Here is a 23084-nt window from a genome sequence, read left to right on the forward strand (position 1 = left end):
TTGATTCAAACTCAAAAATTCTTAATTACTGAAAAGTGTTATGCCACTTTCTGAACAAATTTTTGCTCACTGAACTACCAGATAAATACTATATCAAGTAACACTGTCATGATTTTCAAAAGCTCTTCAGATGAGAGTCAAAAGTATAAACCAAAGTTACAGAAAATGTTTGCTAATTTTCAAGCATAATCAATTTAGCATAAAGATGTGCTTTTTAATTTACATATTTTCATATTTTATTGGACACTGTTTTGAAAAATGAAATTCATATTGATGTTATATTACAAATCTATGTATGAAGATGGGTAGAAACTTATTCCTGGTTTGCAACAAATACAAGGTGTATATTAAGTACAGCAAAGAGAACTAAAGGTTTATGGCACTGGTACAAGATAATTCAAGAAAGGGAAACATAAAAATAAGCAAACTTTTATTTTAGATTTTCAATATTCAGTTGCTGGTATAAAGCTCTCTTTGACCCACTAAGCTTGGTCTAATACATCAATTTTAGAATGATTACAGAACAGCTGTTTTATTTTGCAGCATTGTTCCTTCCCATTCATGAAAAAGGCAGTGGATAGATGAGAAATTAATAATGATATGGAGAATTACAACATTTTTGTTATTTAAGCTGACCTAACACAATATTGAACAACATGGCATTTTTCATCAAGATTTAAAGCACAGGAGGCAGCCTAACTCTTCAACCGGAGCTGTCTACTCTGATTGATCTTCATTTTCCCACACATCCTTCTATGCTTTTCCTTTTCCAAATACTTATTCAGTTCGCTGTTAAATAGTAACATAGTCTCTGCCTCCATAGCATCGAAATAAGGTGCGCATTTGTTGTCGGTTCATAATTGCCTTTGAGAAGGTGGTGGTGATCCATCTTTTGAGCCGCTGCACACCAAGTGGTGTAAATACAATTTTAGAAAGATAGTTCCAGATTTGTGACCCAGCAATAATGAAGGAATGGTGATGGTGTATGGCTTGGAGGGAGCTTGCGTGTTTTCATGGCCTGAATTTCACACTTGATGTGCGCACAAAGTCAGTGGGTTAGGAAGTGGATGTAGAATCCACTCCTGGGCAAGATTGCACATTCTCAATGCAATTTCACACTGGGTAGCCAATTAAGGCCCACCCAGCGTGAAATGTGTCTTCCGGTTGGCCTGACAGTACGGGTGGGGTGGGAATAAGTTGGGCATTGGGTCCAATCGTATCCCCCACAATTCTGGTAACTTCAATTAAACTTCCAGTGGAAAAACAAATAGGTCCTAAGCATGAAAATGAGGTGTTAATACCGAGGCTTTTCGGCAATGAACTGACCCTGACTAAAACCTTCACTAACTCAACATATTTGTACATAGTAGCTCTGAAATATGCCTTGAAAATCTACAGGTCATGTCCAGCATCTGCCACGGATCCAACTAAACTTTGCGGCAGCAGGGAGGAAACTGTTGGTGGGAGGAGGGGGGAAAGAGTTGGGGAGGGGGTTCCCTATATCTACTTACATTAGTGAAGAAAGAAAAAATAATGAATAAGCATTTCTCATGACTTCAGGATGTCCCAGAATGCCTCACCACTTTTGCCTCACTGCTATAATGTGGAGAATGTGCCAGCCAGCCAAATTACGTAGAGCAAGCTCCCACTGACAGCAATGTTGGATCTTTTACATCCATCTGAGTGGGTAAACATGGTCCCAGATTAACATCTCACCAGAACACTGGCGCCGCAGACTCAGGACTGTGCTGGGACAGTAAGCCCATGTGCTCCAAAGAGCAGAATGCTCCAACGTGGTAGACACCCATGCTATCAAGGGTGCATTCAGAATGGCTACCAACCATTGCAGCAGCTCTGGACTGCCAGGCTGAGGCGGTGCAGCTAGGGCTAGTGGCCGTGGTGAAGTGAGGGAGTGGGTGCTGGGGGCTGCAAAGGAAGTATGGTTGTTCCCATTTTTAGGGGAATCTTTCATAAAAAAAACTTATTAATTATGTAGGGATCTAGTCATATCGTACATCTACTGCTGGGTCAGTTGGGACACCTTCGATGACAAACTTGCAGTGTCTGTATGCTGGGTCTTAATGAAAGCCTGAATCATGGGGAGCTTGACGTTCAGAGAGCCCCTACCCTCAGCTCAAACCAACCCACCCACTGCCCCCCCATCCCCCACTCCCCCATATAATTACAGTGGCAAATGGCCATGGATTTTCAAGGCCAACATCTTTTGTAATCGTCAATGTTTCCCATGGTTTGTACCGACTGATCTATTTTGTCAGAACTTTGGCACAGGTTTATAGATGCACCAGCTTAAAAAGCAAGGGCAATCAAAATGAAATCTGGCAAAACTCAGGAATATGACAGCAGCACAATCACAAATAAAATGAAAGGACTTGTGCTCTGGAAGCCTTTTATCCCATCCTTGGATGATAATTTGATAAAGTTGTGCTGCTTGCCTGCTCAGTCAATAGGCTTTTTAGTGGCCTTAATTGGCCCTTTAAGTGGCGGTGGGCAGGGCTCTGACTCCCACACATGCCCGCCAACCTCAATATTGCATGCATGTGTGATGACATCGGGACACATGCCTGACGTCATTTTGCACAATTTTATGTGCATTCGGGTTGGGTGCACACCTGACCTTGGAATGTAAAATTCAGGTCCATGTGTCTGGGGTCCGTGATAGAAGTCGCAGGTTTGGAAACTGCTGTCTATTATGAAAGTCAAACTTACCTTAACGTTGAGAGCAGAGGTTAGGAATTTCAACTGCCAAGGACCTCGGAGCTTTTGCGCATGTGCAGACTGGCATTTTTACGTTATTTGGGCCAAGTGCACCTGCAGATCAGGAAAAAAACGGCACAAAAACCCAGGTTAGGTGACCAAGAGAGGAATGCCATTGAGAAGAAGGGTTCCAGGCAGGGGACAGGACGAGGTCCGAAAAGAAAAACCCCAGAGAGGGGACTGGAGCAGAGAAAAAAGGCTCCAAATAGAAAAAAGGCTGTGGGTAGCAGACTTTAAGTGAAGAGGGCGTAAAGGAAGCCCAGGTAATCGAAGTGGACACAGAAGAAGCTCCAAAGATCCAAGAAGGCAGCCAAAGGTTGGTGACAGTGTGCAATGGGCCACTGGGGCAAAAGTACCCCTTTGGAACTATAGTGCTCTGCTTGATGTGGCCGAAGATCTGAAATTGTGTTTGAGAGTTGGTCCTTCAGTGCAGTCTCGGGAATCCAGAGGAACTGAATCTTGGGAGATGAGATTGAAACCCTGTGAGATGGGCCATTGTTGATGCCATCCGAGTTGGAGCGACATTTGGAGAGAATTCCCAAGTTAGATCTTCGAAGGCAAAGAATGGAAGCCCTCGTGAGAGAGACAGCATGTCAGTGGGATTGGGTGGCTCACAGTGTTACTGATGTCTGGATGGATTGTTGAGAAATCCATAGACTCTGTCTTGGTAACATCTGCCATTTATTGTGTAACGTGGTGTGCTCGACCACAGTTGGCTTGTTAATTCACATGGATCTCATACTTCCCCTGAATGTTAGAGTATAAGATAGATATTATAAATTGTTTTATCTTTCTGACCTGTATAGTAGAGAGTTTATTTTTGTTTGTTCAAAACCTGTGGAATCTTGTGGTTTTATTGACTGAGCAAGTGTCTTGAATCTCAAACTTTGTCTACTTTTAAACAAACGTCATTGGTCCCTAACCGGATATTACCAACAATTTGGGGGTCTGGCCAAGATCATAACATGTTGAAGGAGGCTTGACAAATAGCCGTCCTGGGAAGACATTCCATATTCTAATAAACTTTGTGAGAAATTGCTTTTGTCACTTTATCTTCTGGTGATTTTCCTATCTAAGGCTTTCATTGCAAATTTGCCAAGCAGTTGAAGCAATCTTTCACTATTCACTGTTTTAAAATCTTTAATTTGAAAGTCACCATTAGACCCTTCATTAATTTACCTTATTGAAAAAACTCAAATGTTTGAGTCTTTCCTCATATCTATAAACTCTAATTTATTATATAATTTTACTGAATCTTCATTGTAGTTTTTATATAGTTTTAATATTCTCCTGATATGGTGTACTGAATTGCACACAGTACTCCAACTTTGGCCAAACAAACATATTACACAAATTCAAAAAAAATGATCTTGCCTTTATGCACAATGCCTCATGCATTATGTGGCATTTTCTATCAGTACTTCCATTTTAAAAGATCTATGTATCTGCACTACTAGACCTTCAGTACCTTAACTCTTTCTCCTCCTTTAAATAAAGAACCAACCTTTCAGTTGATTATCCATCAAGAACTTCACAAATACACCAACTCATGTTGCTGCAGCATGATCAGCCAATAATTATCACCTGATTAAATAAATCAGCATCAAATGGCTGTAGACTCTAATTTCCACACTGATCACACAACTTCCCATCCTAATCCGCATGCTAACTAATATTGTAAATGGTTCCAATTCTTCAGTAACTGTCCCCTTTTCCTTTCAAAATACTGTTATTACCCTTCTCCTCAAAAATTACCTTGACCCTTCTGACATAGCAATCTGACTTCCTACCTTAAGCCATTGAACATCTTGTTCTATTATTCTTGTTCTTTATTTTCTATTATTATATAAAGGGCTTTAACTTAGTGTAATAAAATTATCTTCAATCTTGAATGCTTTTAATACATATGAGGGCATCTGTATTTTTCATTTATTCAATATTTAATTACAAGAGGGTAAAATAGCTTCAATTCTTAGCAATCTAAATTCAAATTGGAAGTTATCTTAAAACCTGATGTTATTTGAGGTCAGTACGCTAATAACCATATTGGACACCATTGGTAATGCCATTTTTTCATAAATTAGGAGACAAACTCTTAAAATCAAGAGATATGGTATAAAAATCATACATTGATAATTTTCAAACATAAGCCAACATAGATTGATACCTAGTTATAAACTGCAATAGTAGCTCTAACAGATCTTTACAAAAGCTATTGTAATGTGTCTGAAAATGCTTCACAAAAATCTTTTTTAAAAAACCCTTTTATTCATTTATAATCATGCTTCCATCTTCAATACCATATTCTCTTTTGAGAGGCCAATGGGCCTTCAGCAAAAGGTATTGGATACAGAACTTTGGCCTCTCAGCTGCTGGGTGCCAGGCAGGGAGATGAGAGGGTTCATCATCATATTAATGCATTCATAGGTATCAGCCTGCTAGTTAAATCAATGCATTTTTTTATGCTTAAATGAATTGGGCTGTAACTATTGGTTTTTAATGCTTTTGTGAACACAAGTTAGTTATGTATGTACCTATACGTGTTATTTTTGATTTTTTTTGTGTATCTCTGCCTTGTTTTAGAATGTATTTGCTTGTTTCTCTCTCATTTCAAATCACAACTCCACTGTCACTGGCTGAGAGTCAACAACAACTTGTACTTCCAATACTTCCATCAAGATACAGCACTTTCTGGTGGTATCTTATTCACTGGCTGCCAGCAGACTATAACACTGGAAAGGTGCCAGAAGCAGCCAAGTTGGAGTTACAATCAGAAAACAAGCATGGAGTTGAGCTGCCATCCCCACCCCCCACTAACAGAACCCCACACCCACCCATTTGCAGTTCAGGGAGCTGGCATGGAGAGGGTTGGGAGTCAGGCACAACTTGGGCCCAGGACCCTGGCAGCTCCAGGCATGCACAGAAAGACTGGTATGACGTGTAAATTAAAAATCCAGAAATTCCAGAGCCCTCTTGCGAGATTGAGAGTCATCTCAATTTTACTTTGAATTCAGTCAGCATGTCTGCACGTCATTTGACCCAACACACATTGGGAATAAAAAGCTAAAATACTGCAAATCTGGAAATCTGAAAGAAAAACAGAAAATACAAGAGATACTCAACAGCATCCATTAAGAAAACATGAGACGGTTGATATTTCAACTATAAAGCCTTTCCTCAGAACTGGTATTACAGATGAACAGCATTTGAGAAGGAACAAAACGCTGTAAAGGGAAACAGAGAAATATAAAAACGAACAGTGGTTATAAAAGGAGTGCAAAAATTGGGAATTTGTGAAAGTGGGAATTCAGTGCAGTAGGGGGAAGGAGTTACTATGTTTGCTTCCAATACTTATAGTGGTTCAGGTAAGCTTGAGGCAATTTAGTAGTTTAAGTTTTTGCCTGGTGACTTAGTGCTTCAAGAAATTTAGTGTGTGAAGAGAAAAAAACATATCAACGGAAAGGCAGACATAAATAATCCAGGCTGAGACATGGCAGAGGAGATTGTGCACCTGGACTGCAATACATAGGAGCTTGTGAACATTGAGACTGTCCGGAGTCAACACATCTGCAGTCAATGTCTCCACCTTGAATCTCTTTTGCTCAAAATAATTGAGCTGGGGTGCGAGACAGAGATGATCACACATCACCGAGGGGAAGATGTATCTGGGCAGTTGGCTTCAGATTTTGGTCACACCTCAGAGAGCTGCAGGTTCAAAATGGGGTTGGTGTGGCCAGTAGTGTGCAGACTAAGGGGAACCTAGGCAAGATGCAGAACAAGGATCTACAGAATCTTGCTTCTTGTGAAGATAAAGACTGTCGGAAGGATAGCCAGAATGCTGACTGTGGTACCCTGGAGTAGGAGGCTGTCCAAAGGAGGGAGGAGGAGGGGAAGTGTAATGTGGTAGCTGCAGGCAATACAATAATTAGAGGACAGATGGCAACCTTTGTAAGCACGATTGAACCCCACATTGTCTGTTGAATTTTTGATGTCATGGTGGAGAAGAGGGCTTCTTGAAGCAGCTCGAAAGGATATTGGAGAGGGAGAGGGAGTATCCAGTTGTTGTGATCCTTGTCAAAGCCAATATGGAAGGATAGGTAAATGGTTGTTTCTGGAGAGCACCAGAAACTAAAAGATAAATTAAAGAATAGAACCTCAAGGGGTATAATTGCTGGATTATGACCCAACCAATTTGTAGATTGGTGTAGGGTTAAGCAGATTAGGGATGTGAAAAGGTGGCTGAAGGAATGGTGTGGAAAAGGGGTTTCATATCATGGTACACTGGCACCAGTACTGGAACAGGAAGGAACTGTACTGTTGGGATGGGCTCCATCTTAACTGGGCTAGGATGTAAAGTAATTAAGGATGTAAAGTAATTAAACCAGGTCAAAGAAATATAGACAGATGAGGAAAAGAGTGGAGTCGAAGGGCAAGTGTGTGGCTCAAAGAGACATACATCCCTTGTCCAAATGCACAGAGCATAAGGAACAAACTAAATGAATTGCAGGCGCAAATTAAATCTGGAGTAAATGACATGACAGTCATTACTGAGACATAGTTGCAAGACAATCAAGACTAGGAACTAAACATGCTAGATTATCTACAGTCTACAGGAAAGATGGTGAAAAGGTTGATGGGGAAGATTAGCTTGGTGGCTAAAAATGAAATCACTTCAATGATAGAAGATGATATCAACGAGAGGGGACTTTTTGGGTATAATTAAGAAATAGAAAAAGATTTAGGATTGTAATGGGTGATATATTGCACTGCTCATTCACTGCGTAAATGAGGATTATAGAGCCAGTCTTTCCTTATCTGTTTATTCACAAAACCCAGAGGACACAAGCACAGGTTCCCTTTTCCTTCCCCCCAACACAGGTCTTATATATACTTAAGAATAATGTCCTAATGTTCCCAATTAGCAGCTGCACTTCAGCTACATTAATATTCCCTACTTTCTTAAAGAAAAGAAATTAACAAGTACATATTGACAGACAAATTTTTTTTTAAAAACTGAAGAAAGAGAACTAAACCGTACACTTTCAAGACTCACATCATGAGTCGCCCTTCATCTAAGACCGCCGATAGCTTCTCACTGGAAACGTTCCTTTTGGTAATTGATGGTTTGTATTCACCCATTTGAGTTTGGAGATTTCCTTTCACTGCAACATTTGTTTCAGACTTGCGATATCAATTCTTAATCTCATCTCATTCACACACTTTGTAGAATACATGTTATCGCACAGGGCATGATTGTCTATACAACATTCTATTGGTACAGTTTCTTTGGCATCTCCCTGATATAGAATTTCCCCAATGACTTTGATAAAAAAAGAATGCCATGTCAACTAGCTCGACAAGTGCAAGAGTTTACACAATGAGAGTACTTTTTACTATTCTCCTTATTTTCTTGGCTTCCCAAGTCAAGAAGGGGCAACATTTCCCACAAGAAATATTTTAAAACTGCTCCGCACAAAAACCCATCACAAATGTTTGTAAAAACAATCAATTTTATATTCTTGGCATCACCCAAAGATGGAAAGTTCAGCACACATTTCTCCATCTTTAAAACGTCCTTGGCCTTTGGTTGTTTCATTACAGTACTCAGTTCTAAGACATCGAAACTTGTCTGTGTGCTCAGTCAATTCAATTGTCCAATTAGACATCACAGCTGCTCCAATTCAGATTTGGAAACACCTGCATCTTTTTTGTGAAAACCTGGCACGATCAATTGTGATAGGGTTACATTCTCTAAGTAAGATTGTTAAAGTAAATAACATCAGTCCAATTTTGCCTTATTTCCAAACCAATATATTTAAAGGCCCCAGAAGGCTGATTCCCAACCTTAAATGCTGTTCTAATCCTGTCAAAATATTGTCTTGGACCTCGCTAGTATAACCCAATAGGAAGTCATCAACATGCATTATAAAGATGCCCAAGAGTTTCCCACCATGCAACCAATAAAACATGGCAGGATCTGTCTTAAGTTGGAGACTGAACTTTAACAGAACTGAACTACGTGAAAAGTACCATACTCTGGAAGCATCATTCAAATCATAGACACATTTATTGAACTTCCCTCTGAAGGTGATCCTCCTGCAGAAATGCAGATTTTATGTCTATTGACCTACACTGCTACAGGGGCCAAAAATTTTTTTAAAAAAATGAACTTTCCCATTGTGGGCAAGTCCACTCTGACCATCTTATCTCCTGAGCATTCTTCAAAACCCTGGGCCACTAACCTAACCTTGGCCTTACAAGTTCCATCCAGTAGGACATTTTCTGTGCAGGTCCATCTTTGCAATAATGCTGACTGATGCCTAGCTGGGACCTCTGAATACACGCCAAACTCTAACTGTCTAACTCTTTCTGTTTAGCCTCCTGTATGGCTTTATCCCCTAATTTGTTGGCAGCTACAAAAACATCTGAGAGTCATGGGGACTTCTCCTCTGTTACGGGAAGGCACTGGTGTAGCGGTATTTTCACTGGACTAGTAATCCAGAGTCCCAAGGTAATGCTCTGGGGACCTGGGTTCAAATCCCACCATGGCAAATGGTAGAATTTGAATTCAATAAAAATCTGGAATTTAAAAAAAAGTCTAATAATGACCACGTACCATTGTCACTTTTCGTTAAAACTAATGTCTTTTAGGGAAGGGAATCTGCCATCCTTACCTGGTCTGGCCTACAAGGGCAATTAGGGATGGGTAATAGCCAGCGATGCCCACATCCCATGAACAAAAATATATAAAAACTATTTTTTCTGCATTCTCCATTCTACTGTGTCATCTAGTCAGACTGTGACCTCTGTTGAAGTCTTTCCAGGGTTCAACTGTTAGATCCTCTGTATATCCTATATGAGGCCCTTTCCACAATATGTGAATGCTTACTCAACTGGATTCATCACCTGACTCATTACTGTAACTCAAGCTATGCTTCCTTGTTTTCAATTCTCATGCTCCATTCTCCCAATCCATGGCCTTCACTGCTTGTCCATCATCCTGAACATTCAACCAATTCTTATATTTTCCAGTCGATTTCCCTGCCCGTCCCACTATTGTTGCATCCCTCTAGTTATTTGATCCTTCTAGACGGGAGTTGGACTCTAGACAAAATAGCACTTTCCTGTTCATGATGATCAGTTTCTCTACTGGCATCTAAACCCTGATCTATCATATCTTGTCCCTCTGGCTCTACCTCGTAAAATATATGAGCATACGATGCACAAGGTGCTTCATTGTACTCTATCGCATGGTCAGTATTTGAAAATTTATTATTTATTCCAATGACTCATGTCGAATAGGCTTATTCCTATGTTGAGTAATCACATGTCTGATAACAGACCCTGGGCCTTTTCATTCTCTATGCTTCCTCTCTTGTAATAGAACAGATCACTGGATATAAAGTCTACCTCAGATGCCATATGGAATGTTGCAATGTTTCTGCATTCCTGCCAAAACTTCAGACTTCTGCATGTAATGCATTCAAGCGGGCAGAGAAAAATGGAAGTAATGGTAGTTTCTTCTAGGGCAGGAGGAGCATCAGACAGTACTGAAGGCAATTTCAGATTCCTTCCGTATACCAATTGGTTTGGCCAAACCTCCAGCCATTTGCAAATAACCTTTAGCACGTACTGCCCATGCTAGCACCCTTTGCAACTTACGAGCCGATTGGTTGGCCAGTAACTTGCACAACGTCCCATCAATTACTGCAGTGATTCGTCTCACATAAACCATTGCTGAATGGGCTCTCAGCCACCATATTCATGACTATAATATTCAAATTCTCACACATGTCCTGAAATTCTTCAGTTGCAAATTCTTGATTATCCATCAAAAATTTTGTTGCTGCCTAGTCCAATATCAACTCATTTTTCCAAGACCTTATCTGCAAAGCTTTGTTTGTCCTTGCCATTTATCACTGTAGATTGGCTAAATTTAGTTGCTATATCCACAAAGTGTAACAAAAAAACCCCTCAATCCTTGTTCCATACCTTTAGGTCCATAGCCACTATGTCATTAAATTCCCTGATCAAGGGAAGACTTATTGGTGTCCTCCAATATTTGACATAAATGTGAAATTGAGACGTAACTTGTTCAATAAGAGTTTCATATTCCTGATCGACTACCCCAGCATCCTGCAGCAGAGCTTTTATTTTCAGTGACGAAGGCTGTGTGAATTGCCTATGTAATTTCCAAATAATTCTTTTCCCATCAGCCACTTCCTTAACCTCCGAAGTCAACAATACTGCCTGACCTTCTCGACAAGAAACGTCTGGTTTCCTCAATGATATGCAATAATGCCCCAATCGAGTGAAATATAAATCCATGGCTTTCCCAAATACAAGTGTCTTGTCATTTTTCATATCTAGTTTCATCTGCACTTTTTTCACAGAGGACTTGCTCAACAATAAAGGTATCTCAATGGAGACCACATCAGAACTAATTAAAAGACTTACCCAGCTTTCTTGCATGGGATGACCACTATTTTGAAAGACTTTAGTGTATTGACATCCCCAAAACCTAAAGCAGAAGGAGCTTTCACACCTTTAACTTTATGCAGATCTTCCTTGTCAAGAGATTCCAAATAGCAATTTAGCCAGTCCACCCCACAAACTGTAGAAATGCAACCAGTATGCAACACTGCACAGTTGAACGAATCAGCGACCAAACCACTCATCAACAGACTCAAACTTCCAGTAACCAATGCAAATTCCTTCAGGCCAGTCATCCTCACCATTCTCAACATCGGAATTGTCTGTTTCACATGTTACCTTCAAAGTCTTGACTTTTGCGTTTCACTCAATTCACTGCATAATGATATTTGGAATTACAATTAAAACACCTGTTTTAATAATGCCCCATGCATTTCTAGGGTTCTAGGGCCATCCCAGACCCGCTTTTTGTCTTGAATCACAAATTGGCTGAAAGGGCAACCCTCTTCAGGCTACCTATCAGTAGCTTCATCTTTGTACTGATACCTGTGTCTAGTATTCAGATGATTTTGAAATTCTGCAACCATGGAGTCCTCAATTCTTTGAATCACAGCACAGTTGCTTGTGTTTCATCTGAAAGTAGCTGGAAGCAACTGCTTTCCTAAATTTATTTTTTAGGGCAGCAGCCATTTGGTCCAAAAGAGAGTTTTCTCCATGAAATCAAAACCCCACCATTACCAGTCTATCTATATGCAAAATAAGGGAGGCAATGGCAGAGAGCTATTGCCACTGGACTAGTAATCCAGAGACCCAGGATAATGCTCTGGGGACCCGGGTTTGAATCCCACCTTGGCAGAATTTGAATTCAATAAAAATCTGGAATTAAAAGTCTAATGATAACCATGAAACCATTGGCGATTGTTGTAAAAACCCATCTGGTTCTCAAAGGAAATCTGTCATCCTTATCTATTCTGGCCTATATGTGGCTCCAGACCCACAGCAATGCCCTCTGAAATGGCCTAGCAAGCCACTCAGTTGTAACAAACCGCTACAAAGTCACAAAAAAGAAATGAAACTGGACGGACCACCCGGCATTGACCGAGGCACCGGAAATGACAACATTAATCGCAGAGATAAAAACAAAAAAACTGCGGATGCTGGAAATCCAAAACAAAAACAGAATTACCTGGAAAAACTCAGCAGTCCTGTTGACCCTGCAAAGTTCTCCTGATGAACATCTGGGGGTTAGTGCCAAAATTGGGAGAGCTGTCTCACAGACTAGTCAAGCGACAGCCTGACATGGTCATCCTCATGGAATCATACCTTACAGATAACGTCCCAGACTCCACCATCACCATCCCTGGGTATGTCCTGTTCCATTGGCAGGACAGACCCAGCAGAGGTGTGGCACAGTGGTATACAGTCGGGAGGGATTTGTCCTGGGAGTCCTAAATGACATAGCTGCTAGACAGGGCCTGCAGCAAGTGGTGAGGGAATCAACAAGAGGGAAAAACATACTTGACCTTATCCTCACCAACCTGCCTGCCACAGATGCATCTGTCCATGACAGGATCGGTAGGAGTGACTACTGCACAATCGTTGTGGAGATGATGTCCAGCCTTCACATTGAGGATACCCTCCATCGTGTTGTGTGGCACTACCGCCATGCTAAATGGGATTGATTTCTAACAGATCTATCAACTCAAGACTGGGCATCCATTAGGCGCTGTGGGCCATCAGCAGCAGCAGAGTTGTACACAGACACAATCCGTAACCTCATGGCCCAGCATATCCCCCACTCTACCATTACCATCAAGCCAGGGGATCAACCCTGGTTCAATGAAGAGCGCAAGAGGAAATGCCAGGAGCAGCATCAAGTATACCTAAAAATGAGGTGTCAACCTGGTGGAGATATAACACAGGACTACTTGCGTGCCAGACAGCATAAGCAGTAAGTGATAGACAGAGCTAAGTGATCCCACAACCAATGGATCAGATCTAAGCGCTGCAGTTCTGCCACATCCAGTTGTGAATGGTGGTGGACAATTAAACAACTCACTGGAGTAGGTAGCTCCACAAATGTCCCCATTCTCAATGATGGAGGAGCCCAGCACAGCAGTGCAAAAGATAAGTCTGAAGAAATCGCAACAATCTTCAGCCAGCAGTACCGAATGATCCAGCTCGTCCTCCTCCAGAGATCCTCAGCATCACAGATAGTCTTCAGCCAATTCGATTCACTCCACATGATATCAAGAAATGGCTGAATGCACTGGATACTGCAAAGGCTATGGGCCCTGACTATATTCTGCAATAGTACTGAAAACTTGTGCTCCAGAACTTGCTGTGCCCCTAGCCAAGCTGTTCCAGTACAGCTACAACACTGGCATCTACCCAGCTATGTGGAAAATTGTCCAGATATGTCCTGTACACAAAAAGCAGGACAAATCCAACCCAGCCAATTTCCACCCCATCAGTCTACTCTTGATCATCAGTAAAGTAGTGCTATCAAGTGGCACTTGCTTAGCAATAACCTGCTCACTGATGCCCAGTTTGGGTTCCGCCAGGGACACTCAGCTCCTGACCTTATTACAGCCTTGAGTCAAACATGGACAAAAGAGCTGAACTCCCGAGGTGAGGTGGAAGTGACTGCCTTTGACATCAAGGCAGCATTTGACCGATTGTGGCATCTAGGAGCCCTAGCAAAACTGGAGTCAATGGGAATCAGGGGGAAAACTCTCAGCAGCTTGGAGTCATACCTTGCACAAAGGAAGATGGTTGTGGTTGTTGGAGGTCAGCCATCTCAGCTCCAGGACATCAATATAAGAGTTCCTCAGGGTAGTGTCCTAGGCCTAACCATCTTCAGCTGCTTCATCAATGACCTTCCTTCCATCATAAGGACAGAAGTGGGGATGTTCGCTGATGATTGGACAATGTTTAGCACTATTTGCGACTTCTCAGATACTGAAGCAGTCCATGTCCAAATGCAGCAAGCTTGGGCTGACAAGTGGCAAGTGTCATTCGCGCCACACAAATGCCAGGCACTGACCATCTCCAACAAGAGCGAATCTAACCATCACCCCATGATCTTCAATGGCATTACCATCACCGAATCTCCCACTATCAACATCCTGTGGGTTACCATTGATCAGAAACTGGACTAGCCATATAAATACAGTGGCTACAAGAGCAGGTCAGAAGCTAGGAATCGTGCGACGAGTAACTCACCTGACTCCCCAAAGCCTGTCCACCATCTACAAGGCACAAGTCAGGAGTATGGTGGAATATTCCCCAATTGCCTGGATGAGTGCAGCTCCCACAACACTGAAGAAGTTGGACACTGTCCAGGACAAAGCAGCCCACTTGATTGGCACCACATCCACAATCATTCACTCCCTACACCACCAACACACAGTAGCAGCAGTGTGTATCTACAAGATGCACTGCAGGAATTCACCAAGGCTCCTCAGACAGCACCTTCCGAACCCACGACCAGTACCACCTAGAAGGACAAGAGCAGCAGATAGATGGCAACACCACCAGCTGGAAGTTCCCCTCCAAGTAACTTAGTGGAAATACATTGCCGTTCCATCACTGTTGTTGGGTCAAAATCCTGGAACTCCTTTCCTAACAGCACTGTGGGTGTACCTACACCACATGGACTTCAGCGGTTCAAGGCAGCAGCTCATCACCACCTTCTCAAGGGCAACTAGGGATGGGCAATAAATGCTGGCCCAGCCAACAAAGCCCAAATCCCATGAATGAATAAAAAAAATCTGCGCACAATCCAGTAACTTGAATGCAAGCACAGATTCAGGGATCTCTAGGTCAAACTTGATCAATTTCTTAAACAATCAAAGTCTATAATATATTCTTCCATGGACTGATTTACTCTCACCTTAAATTTTCCGTAAGTTGACCACACTTCTTAGGCTCCCAACAGATCATCTATCACATAAATCCTATGCATACATTGTAATTGAAGAGTTAATCCCTCCTCAGTATCCAAGTCACCCACATCCAGCTCCGAAAATACTTCTAATCTTATGTTTTTCTGAAAAGTCAAAGCCATACCTTGCTTCTTCTTGGAAAGCAAGGTAACCCGAGTCCACATTTTCATCTTATTTTTCCACTGCTCATATGGTTCAGACTCCAAAAAAAAGGTGGGTAATCAAAGCTTATGAATTTGCATCAGGCCCCAGCCATTTTGCACCAGGAGCAGTACTTTTGTCAGATGATAGAGACAAAGATTCTTTAATTAGCTTCCAACCACTACAGCTAAATGTTCATTCTCTGCTACCATATTATAATACACTGCTCATTCACTGAGTAGAGGAGGAGCCTGGAACCAGTCTTTTGTTACATAGATTAATTCACAAAACCCAGAGAACATGGACACCGGCTTCATTTTCCTGCTCCCTTCCACCCCACCCCCAAACAAATGGAAACCAGTTCTTATATATACTTAAGAATAATGCCCTAACCTTTCCCTAATTAGCAACAGCTACTCTCACAACTGGAGCATGTACTTCATTGTGACAGGATTGCAACATTAACAGTGGAAATGTATGTGTAGGCCCCCTAATAGCAGTTGTGAAGTGGTAGATTATAAATGCAGAGATTAGATTAGTATGTACAAAGGCAAAGTGGTTTTAACAGGAATTTTAACTTTCATACAGATTAGGATAAGCAGACTAGCATGTCAAAATGGCAGTGAATTTCTTTGTGGTGTGTCCAAGATAGTTCCAGCAAGCAATCTGTCCCAGGACCAACAAAGGGACAGGCCATATTAGACTCAGTAATATACCAGATTTAGTTAACAGTGTAATGGTGCACGAATACTCATCTAACAACAATCATAATATGATTGAGTTCAGAATTTTACGTCCTGCGTGGGTGGGCCCCTGACACGTCCGGCCGCGAAATAGTGCGAGATGACGTCAGACAAACAGCTGGAATATCACGCTCAGCGGACGCGTGCAGCAGCTGGAAGCGCGCCAGCCAACAATTAGCCCATTAAAGAGGCAATTGAAAGCGATTTTTCATGGCCCTTCCACTTTTACAGTTAGCAGTCTTGTCCGCCCGACAAGCGAAAAATTCATGCCCTAGATTTAGGTGAGGTTGACTTCAATGTGATGAAACAGAGACTGTCCACATTTTCATATTTTTCCACTGCTCATATGGTTCAGACTCCAAAAAAAAGGTGGGTAATCAAAGCTTATGAATTTACATCAGGCCCCAGCCATTTTGCACCAGAGGTTGCTGGGAGCAATATTTTTGTCGGATGATAGAGACAAAGATTCTTTAATCAGCTTCCAACCACTACAGCTTGATGTTCATTCTCTGCTACCATGTTATAACGCACTGCTCATTCACTGAGTAGAGGAGGAGTCTGGAGCCGATCTTTTGTTACATAGGTTAATTCACAAAACCCAGAGAACATGAACACAGGCTTCCTTTCCCTGCTCCCTTCCACCCCACCCCCAAACAAATGGAAACAGTTCTTTGGGTGAATTGGGTGAATCTGTGAGTAAAATGACATTTTTAAAATATTCTTTCACAAGATGTGGGCATTGCTGGCAATGCCAGCCTTTGTTGCCCATCCCTAATTGTCCCTGAACTGAATGGCTTGTTAGGCCATTTCAGAGGGCAGTTAAGAGTTAGCCACTTTGCTGTGTGTCCTAAGTCACATATAGGACAGACCAGGCAAGGAGACAGATTTCCTTCCTGAAAGAGCATAGTGAACCAAATAGGTTTTTTTTTTACGACAAGCGATGACAGTTTCATGGTCAGCTTTTCAGTTCAAGATTTATTAATTGAAGTTAAATTCCACCAGCTGCCGTTGTGGGTTTTGAACCCATGTCACCAGAGCATTAGGCTGGCCCTCTGAATTACTGGTTCAATGACTACGCCACCGTCTCTCTGAGAATGGTGGGATGTTGAAAAATGAATTTAATTACAATACAGAACCAGTTTATACCCCTATGGGGCAAGAGCACTACATGCCAAGAGGGAAAACATGAATGGTTAAAAAGATAAGAGACAACGTAACACTAAAAGTGTATAAAATGCAAAAAAAACCCACTGCATCTTTCACAATCACTATGATCAAAGAACAGCAAAGGGTGACAAAACAGAAAGTAAGAGCTATAAAAAGAGAGTATGAGAAGAAATTTGCAATGAATATCAAAACCAAAACAATTTTTCTCACAATTATCTTCGGAAAAAGAAAGTGGTCAAGAGCAATGTGAGCTCCTTGAATATTGATCACTGTGATACTATAATTAAAATAAGGAAATGGTAGATATGTTGAATAATTACTTTGCAACAATATTTATAGTAGCAGAAGAGGTCAAAATGCCAGACATTCCAAGGAAACTAATATTAAATTAAGGACAGGGACTCACCAAAATGAACCATACAATACAACAGTAATGGAGAAAATAATGGTATTAAAGTGTAACAGATCCCCAGGACCAGATGATTTCCTATTGAGGGTTTTGAAGGAAGTGAATGAGAACATTGCAGATTTCCTAACTTCCAAAGCTCTCTTAATTTTGGAACCATTCCTTAACATTCAAAAATTACATGTCACTTCACCATTTGAGAATGGTAGCAGAGGGAAACCAGGGAATTATTAGACCAGTTAGCCTAACAGCTGTTGTCACGAAATTACTAGGAGCTACAATTAAGGACAGACTGATTGAATACCTTGAAAATTTTAAGCCAATCAGAAAGAACAAGCATGAATTTCCAAAGAGTAGTTATGCCCAATGAGCCAATTGAATTTTTTGAAGAGGTGTCTAAAGTGCTGGTTGGGGGAATGTCTATGGATGATACTTAGATGGACTTCCAGAAGGCATTTGATAAAATACCTTATAAGAGACTATTAGCTAAAGTTGAAGCTCACAGAACCTAAGGCAAGGAAGAAACAAGGGTAATGGTCAGGTAGTCCATTGGAGTGAGGTGTGGTGTCCTCAAGGATCTGTGTTGGTGCCTCAACTATTCACCGTTTTTATTAACAACTTAGATGATGGAATAGAATGCCACGTATCCAAATTTACAGATGATACAAAGATAGGCTGTATTGTTAGTGTAGATGGAAGCATAAAACTACAAAAAGATAAATATAGATTAAGAGCATAAGAAAAAGGAGTAGGCCATTCAGCTCTTCGAGCCTGCTCCGCCATTCAGTCAGATCATGGGTCCAATTCAAAACCATTTTCCTGCACTATCCCCGTATCCCTTGATGTTTTTAATATGTAGAAATCTATCACTCTGTCTTGAACATATTTGACGACTGGACCTCTCCAGCCCTCTGGGGCAGAGAATTCCAAAGATTCACCAACCTAAATGAAGAAATTCCTCATTTCATTCCTAAACGACCTGCCCTTTATTCCGAGACTGTATCCCCTGGTTCTAGACTCCCCAGCCAGGGGAAACATCCTTCCTGCATCTACCCTGTTGAGCCCTGTAAGAATTTTGTACGTTTGAACAAGATCATCTCTCATTCTTCTAAACTCCAGAGAATAAAGAGAATAATCATTCCCCATAGGACAATCCCTCCATCCCAGAAATTTGTTTGGTGAACCTTTGTTGCAGTCTCTCTATGGCAAGAATATCTTTCCTTCGGTAAGGAGAACAAAACTGCACTCAATACCCTAGATGCAGTCTCACCAAGACTCTATACAATTGCAGTAAGACATATTTACTCCTATACTCAAATATTCATGTAATAAAGGCCAACATACCATTTACCTTCTTAGTAACTCTTTCGAGTACAAACCCGTTTCCATCTGTTTCAGATGAAGTTACATAGTTTGCCATTGTGAGATTTGAACTCTTGATCTTGGGGTTACAAACCCAGTACCATAACCACTTGGCTATTTAGGCCAAGCTTAATGTAACTCTTTCGAGTACAAACATGTTTCCATCTGTTTTCAGATGAAGTTACATTGTTTCATAGTTTGCCATTGTGAGATTTGAACTCTTGATACTCTTTTGAGTAAACCTGTTTCCATCTGTTTCAGATGAAGTTACATTGTTTCATAGTTTGCCATTGTGAGATTTGAACTCTTGATCTTGGGGTTACAAACCCAGTACCATAACCACTTGGCTATTTAGGCCAAGCTTAATGTAACTCTTTCGAGTACAAACATGTTTCCATCTGTTTTCAGATGAAGTTACATTGTTTTATAGTTTGCCATTGTGAGATTTGAACTCTTGATCTTGGGGTTACAAACCCAGTACCATAACCACTTGGCTATTTAGGCCAAGCTTTTACCTTCTTAGTAACTTGCTGTATCTGCATGTTAGCTTTAAATAACTCATGAACAAGGACACCCAAATCTTCCTTTGAAGTTCAACACTTCCCAGCCTCTCACCATTTAAGAAATACTCTGTATTTCTGTTTTTCTTACCAAAGTGCCAAATTTTTGACCACTCGCTTAGCCTCTCCAAATCTCCTTGAAGCATCTTTGCATGCTCCTTACAACTCACATTTCTATCTAGTTTTGTGTCATCTGCAAACTTGGAAATATTAGATCTAATCCCCACATCCAAATCATTGATATAAATAGTAAATAGTTGGGGCCCAAGAATGATCCTTGCTGTACCCCCGCTAGTCACAGCCTGCCAATCTAAAAATGATCCATTTATTCCTATTCTGTTTTCTGTCCATTAACCAGTTCTCAATCCATGCCAGCATATTCCCCCCAATTCCATATGCTGTAATTTTGATTACCAACCTCTTGTGTGAGACCTTATTAAAAGTTTTTTGAAAATTTAAATATATCACATCCACTGATTCTGTTATCTATTCTGCTAGTTACATCCTCAAAAAACTCCAACAGCTTTGTTAAACATGATTTCCCTTTCATAAATCCATCTTGACTCTGTCCAATCCTACCATTATTTTCTAAGTGTCCTGTTATCACATCCTTTATTATAAATTCTAATACTTTCCCTACTAGTGATGCAGGCTAACAGGTCTGTAGTTCCCTTGTTTCCTCTCTCCCTCCTTTCTTAAATAGTGGGGTTACATTTGCCACCTTCCAATCTGCAGGAACCATTCAAGAACCTATAGAATTTTGAAAGATGGTCACCTAACACATCCACTATCTCTACAGCCATCTCTTTCGACACTCTGGGATATAGATCATCAGTTCCAGGGGATTTCCTCCATGAAGACGGACATGAAGTATTTGTTTCATTTCTCTGCCATTTCCATATTCCCCATTATAAATTCTACTGACTCATTTGATTTTGCTAATTTTTCCCTTTTTACATACCTTTTACAGACCATTTTTATATTTCTTGATAGTTTACTTATGTTCTATTTTCCCGTTCTTAATCTTCCTTTGCAGAATTGCAAAATTGTCCCAATTCTCAGGCTTACCATTTTTTTGGCAACTTCATACGCCTCTTCCTTTGATCTAATACAATCCTTATTTATTTAGTTAGCCACGCTTGGAACACTATCCTTGCTGTGTTTTTGTGCATAAGGAAATGTATTTTTATTGTAAACCATGTATTAATTCTTTAAATTTTGACATTGTCTATATACCATCATGCCTTTTAATATAGATTCCCAATCCACCATAGCCAGTTTGCCGCTCATATCTTCATAGTTTCCTTTACTTAGATTTAAGGCTCTGGTTTCCGATAACATACGAACAAGGAGGAGTAGGCCATTCAGCGGTTGAGCCTGCTCCGCCATTCAAAAAGATCATGGCAGGTCTGATAGCAACCTTAAATTTGCATCCCACCTACTGCTGATAATCTATCACCCCCTTACTTATCAAGAATCTATCCACCTCTCCCTTAGAAATATTCAAGGACTCTGCTTCAACCGCCTTTTCATAAAGAGAGTTTCAAAGACTCATAACCCTCAGAGAAAAAACTTCACCTCATCTCCATTTTAAATGGGTAACCCCTTATTTTTAAATAGTGACCGCTAGTTCTAGATTCTCCGAAAAGAGGAAACATCCTCTCCACATTCACCCTGTCGAGAGTCCTCAGAATCTTATATATTTCAATCAAGTTGTTTTTTACTCTTCTAAACTCCAACAGATACAAGCCTAGCCTGTCCAACCTTTCCAATCAAGGATTGTATTAGATCAAAGGAAGAGGCGTATGAAGTTGCCAAAAACATGGTAAGCCTGAGAATTGGGACAATTTTGCAATTCTGCAAAGGAGGATTAAGAAAGGGAAAATAGAATATAAGTAAACTATCCAGGAACATAAAAACGGACTGTAAAAGGTATGTAAAAAGGGAAAAATTAGCAAAATCAAATGAGTCCATGACAAGTGGAGTCAATAGAATTTATAATGGGGAATATGGAAATGGCAGAGGAATGAAACAAATACTTCATGTCTGTCTTCATGGAGGAAATCCCTGGACCTGATGATCTATATCCCAGAGTGTCGAAAGAGATGGCTATAGAGATAGTGGATGTGTTAGATAATCATCTTTCAAAATTCTATAGACTCTCAAACAGTTCCTGCAGATTGGAAGGTGGCAAATGTAACCCCATTATTTAAGAAAGACGGGAGAGAGGAAACAAGGGAACTACAGACCCGTTAGCCTGGCATGAGTAGTAAGGAAAGTAGGTATTATTCTGAACTGTTTCCAATACAACGATTGAACTATATCACTTTCAAACTTAATGTAAAATTCTAACATATTAGGATCACTCCTTCCTAAAGGCTCTTTTAGAATGTGATTATTAATTAGCCCTTTTTCACTGCACAATACTGGATCTAAAATAGCTCACTCCTTAGTTGATTCCTCAACGTACTGCTCTAGAAAACCATCTTGCATACATTCCAAGAATTCATCCTCCACAACAATAATACTAATTAGGTTTACCCAGTCTATATGTAGATTGAAATCCCCCACGATTACTGTATTACCCTTGTTACATGCACCACTAATTTCCTGATTTATACTATGATTTACATTACCACTGCTATTTGGTGACCAGTAAACAACTCCCACCAATGTTTTATGCCCCTTGCTGTTTCTTAGGTCCACCCAGACTGATTCCATGTCTTAATCTTTAGAACTAAGGCCATCTCTCACTATAGAACTAAGGCCATCTCTCACTATAGAACTAAGGCCATCTCTCACTATAGAACTAAGGCCATCTCTCACTACAGTACTAATGCCCTCTTTAATTAAGTGAATAGACAAATGGATTTCAAAGTAGGCAAATGTGAGGTCATCCACTTTGGGCCTACAAAGGATAGAACAGGGTACTTTCTAAATTGTGAAAAGCTAGGGACAATGGGGATCCAAAAAGACATGGAGGTCCAGGTGAATAGATCATTAAAACCAGGTATATCAAATAATCAAAAAGGCTAATAAAATGCTGGCTATTATATCTTAAGGACAAGAACACAGGGAGATAGAAGTCATGCTTCAGCTGTATAAAGCCCTGGGTAGATCATACCTGATGTACTGTGAGCAGTTCTGGGCATACCTTTGGAAAGATATACTGGCCTTGGAGTATAACAGTTGCAACTTGGAGTGCAACATGCGTTTACCAGGATGATAAGTAGACTTCAATTACAAGGAGAGAATGCACTAACTAGGACTGTATTCCCTGGAATTTAGAAGTTTAAGGGGTGATTTGATCAAAATTTTCAAGACATTAAAGGGAACTGATAGGTAGAAGAGGAGAAATTATTTCAGCTAATTGAGAAGTCTAAGATTAGGGGCATGGTCTAAAAATTAGAACTAGATCTTTCATGAGTGAAATTTGGAAATACTTCCACATACAAGGGGTGGTTTAAATTTGGAAGCTCTTCTGCAAACAGTAACTGATGCTAGATCAATCGTTAGTTTTAAATCACAGATTGATAGATTTTTGTGAACC

General features: G+C 40.6%; 1 protein-coding gene across 3 annotated transcripts in view; it reads right to left on the reverse strand.

The window, feature by feature from the left end:
* Positions 1–23084, reverse strand: part of prickle2b (prickle homolog 2b) — a 164848-nt gene that overhangs the window by 93146 nt on the left and 48618 nt on the right. The window lies entirely within an intron of this gene.

The sequence above is a fragment of the Carcharodon carcharias genome, chromosome 7, assembly GCF_017639515.1.
Source record: "Carcharodon carcharias isolate sCarCar2 chromosome 7, sCarCar2.pri, whole genome shotgun sequence".
Taxonomy (NCBI): domain Eukaryota; kingdom Metazoa; phylum Chordata; class Chondrichthyes; order Lamniformes; family Lamnidae; genus Carcharodon; species Carcharodon carcharias.